This window comes from Salvia miltiorrhiza, unplaced genomic scaffold, assembly GCF_028751815.1.
Source record: "Salvia miltiorrhiza cultivar Shanhuang (shh) unplaced genomic scaffold, IMPLAD_Smil_shh original_scaffold_428, whole genome shotgun sequence".
Classification (NCBI taxonomy): Eukaryota; Viridiplantae; Streptophyta; class Magnoliopsida; order Lamiales; family Lamiaceae; genus Salvia; species Salvia miltiorrhiza.
The window spans coordinates 158,799-163,137 of NW_026651546.1; positions in this window are offsets into that span (position 1 = coordinate 158,799).

Here is a 4,339-nt window from a genome sequence, read left to right on the forward strand (position 1 = left end):
AAATAAAATGAGATTTGAAAGTGAGAGATAATTAAAGAGAAAGAGAGAGAAATAATACCTGCAGGGTGGCTGGCCGGCGGCGGCGGCTAGGGGCGGGGCGAGGCGGCGACTGGGGCTGGAGGTGCGGCAGGGAGGGGGGGGGGTTTGAGGGGAATTCGATCTGTGCGTGAAAGGGGATCTGTAAATATTTAATGACAGAATTACCGGCGGCATTTTGCCGCCTCTAATTACCGACGGCAATGCCGCCGGTAATCTGCAAATTATATAAATTTAAAGCTAAATTAAATTATTTTATAAATACCGACGGCGGCAAAAATGCCGCCGGTAATGCCGCCGGTAAACGAAAAAAACGACCCGCCTAGTTTTGGCGTCGTTGGGCCGCCGGTAATTACTGGCGGAAAGTTCGCCGCCGGTAATTTCGCCGGTATTCAGGCGTTTTTTTGTAGTGCTTGGAGTTTCTCAACACACTTTTTTTTAAATTAAACTAGACTCACAGAGGTTTCCATACATATAAAATTCGAACCCTAAAGGTTTCTGTATTAAAGCAGTTTATTGTCTAAAGGTTGAACAGTGCAGTAGTAATAAAGGTAGCTAGAAATGAGCCAAGATTTTTCTTTTGCATTCTTAGGTTTAACCTTGCTATAATTGGTTATAATAACTTACTACTACTCTTATTTGATAATAGAATCATGGAGTTAGGATGGTTATATATATATATATATATATATATATATATATATAGGGTGTGGTTATAATGAGAACCACACTTATCGTGAGAACATAAGAACCATTAAAATCAATGCATCTGCTATATAAATTAATGCATTTGCAATTAAATTTAATGCATCCGAAAATAATAAAAATTTTGCTCCCTTCATGATTCGAACCCAGGATCTGCATTCATCCACCAAGATGATGCATCCACCGTAGATCTTGATGATTGAATGGCTTAAAATGGTTCTTCGTTCTAATTTTATTTAGTGGTTCTTATTTGAACCTCTCCCTATATATATATAGATCCATAAGCCTATTTCTTATGCATTTTTACTTCGTTATCTAAATGAACGAGCGAAGAAAAGCGAACTCGTAAGAACGAGCTAGGAGCTAATAGCAAGGCAACAGGTAGGCATTTTCTAACCCTAATATGTGGGCCTAGCTAACCCTAATATGCGGGTTAAACTCTTACAATGATTTCAAACTCAAGATATATACATATATATATATATATATATATTGTAAATGTGTTTCATAAATCGTTGATTTGCCATGATTTACTGGATGATGATGAGTTGTATATTGACCTGCTACCATGAGTTAACGATCAGCCTTGAACTAAGTGAGCTGACGGGCTACTAGTCAAGGTATGTGCATAGTGGTGACAGTGAGCCATTGTTGCGCATCGACCGGTCACGGAGTTGAGAAGGAGGCCTCCTTCTCTTCGCCCATGTTGGTGATTTGGTTGGAATGTTACGATTATGATGATAGTGATGATGATGGTGATGGGTAGATGTGGTCCATACACTTGATTGTTGTCGGCTTATGATATGATATGATATGATATTGTTATAATGATATTATTACTGCAGAAACTGTTTTATGATATGGCATGCACAGGTGCTTTCTAAATCAAATATTACCTTGTGTCTGCTTAAAATGGGCAAGTTCAACCTATAACTCTAAGTAGCAAGATTTCAACTGTTTTTCGGCATATGTTCACTGAGTATATTTGTACTCAGTCCTGCACATATTTCTAAATGTACAGGTTAAGCAATGAAGAGAAGGGAACTGGTGATCAAGGGCTATTGTTACATCTAACGCGTCCTCTTACCTTTCCTCATGGTCATACGTTTCTAGTTCGTGAAATATGGCAGAATAAATGTTTTGGTTGTTGAATTGTTCGTTTCCTTATTTGCTTAGACTTCACAGACTACATGTCTCCATACATGTAGTTTGACTGCATTTTCGTTTGCAATCTTCGAGAAACTCTGATACTCTTGCTCTTTTTCTTTCGTTATGCTAAACTGTGAACTTATCCCAAGCCCACCTAATTTGAACCTTTCTATTATTTGAACTTAGTACGTAGTGCCTATAATGCTCTTTATGCACGTTCGAGAAATTGCTTAATTGAAATTCTCATAATTTGCTTGCTATAAATACCACTTAATTATCATTGGCGTTGCTATTATGAGTGATGGTGCCCATAAAAGGGTCGCCTTTGGTTCTTGGATATAAATGTGACCGCCACATATTTCTTCCTGTATGCTCTTTAGATTAATTCTTATTTATGATTTAGATTGTTGTCTAGATAATTGATTTCATCATTGCTTGTTTAATTATTGAATTATTGCTTTTCTCACGAACCCTATCTTAGAATTACATGTTATTTCATTATTGCTTATTTACAGTTGATTTTCGCCTTGATAGTTTTATATGCTTTATTTCAATTACGTGCTAATTAATGAGAGAGAGAGTGTCAGACCCAAAATATTAATTAGAGTGTTTAGGTTTAATTTCTTGTTAATTGTGTGTAACATGAACGAATGCCCTGCTTAGCCTTCCTTGAGAGTACGACTTGTGTTAGCTTATTCCACTGCAATTGGCCTCGTACGATTGCGAGTCAATTCAATAGGTGTTTTGAGTTGAGTCAGTGCACCCAAGACCAACTCATATACGATGATGATTTGCAAATTGCATCACAAAAAAAAATGTAATAATCTTCTAATATTAAACATTTCATTTATTTATTTTTAGTTGAACAATATATTCATGTTAAGGGGACAAAATTATTGGATAAAAAAAATGACACTAAGCTTGTCTATAATGATCTCCCATTGCTAACTAATTCTTCTGTGATTTTAATTACATCTTTTATTTAATATTCCAGTTGATGATGTCTCATAATAAATTGATGGAATTCAAATTATATAATTTTATTTAGTATTTCAATTGGTAAAGTTCATACAAAGTGAGAATCTAAATTTTATTTTTATTCCAAAAAAAAAATTGTAAAAAATATTTAATTTTTTGGCCAAATCAAATTGAAGAAATAATTTATTTTGTCAAAATTATAATTTTTTTATTTAACCAAATAAATTTGATAAAATTAAATTGACAAAGTATATTAATTTTAACCACTCCACCAATTACATGTGATTTTTGGTTTATTAAGTAAAAACATCTTTTTATATCAGTTTTCATTTGATGAAATCTCATATGTATTTATTTTTGCTGAAATAGAAATTTTATTAAAGAAAAAGAGGATCCAGAGAAAAAACGAAAACAAGAGAAAGCACCCGCGAGAAACCACGGGTAACCGAAAAAGAAACAAAGACTAAGAGAACATTTTTAGAGGGTCGTCCTTGACCTCGTCGAATAAATCTTCATCTTCATCGAATAAATCTTCATCTTCATCGTCCAACATATCTCCCCATTTTTTTCTTTTTTGTAGAGGCCACAGCCGACATAGATTGGGCTGCGTCGGTAGAGGTAGAGGAATGAATCACAAAGTTTTGCAGAATCGCTCCTCCAGACTGAGCATGCTGCACTCTATTCAAGAACTCCACAGGCGATGGAGTGTCGAGAACTGCGCCCTGCAAAACGGCACTAGCAGCACGGCCTGCTGCATTTTGGAAATCCGAAGACATGTCATTTTTGATTATACGACGGAGCCGGTGCTTGATAGAAGAATCAGAAACTCTCCCCTTCTTGGTAGTAGCCCCTTTCGGACTCCCTCGGCTACGAGATATGATCGTCGTTTTTCTTGGCGTTGTAGTCAAAGCTAGATCTGTGCTGCTACCATGCGTCGGGTTGACGTCATCTTCATCCACGTCTTCCACAACCCCCTCACCAATCTGAGAACAGTCTGCACCGGCAAGGTTGGGGATGGCAGGCATAACAACAAGTGGATAAACTACCAGAAGTTACCCTGCAGCAACAGAGCCGCCAGAGCTTGCGGGAGCAGACGGAACAGAAGGCTAGTTTGGCCTAGCTGCCGTAAATTTTAATTTTACGCGTCCTCTATTATTTTTAATTTTAATTTTACGCGTCATATGCGTCCTCTATTATAAATTTTTTATTTTAACAAAATAAATTCGATCAAATTAAAGTGGAGATGTGTATTAATCTTAACCACTATTTATATAAGTTTTCATTTCGTGAAATCTCATATAAAATTAATGTGGGATGAGAAAATACACTATGATTATAAATATTCATTTAGGTTCTCCAATATGTGATATATACTATTAAAAATCAATATAGAATTATTTGGGAAGATAATTAGAATGAAAGAGAATCCAACAATTTAAAAAAAAAAAATGTGATTTTAGAATGTCACATA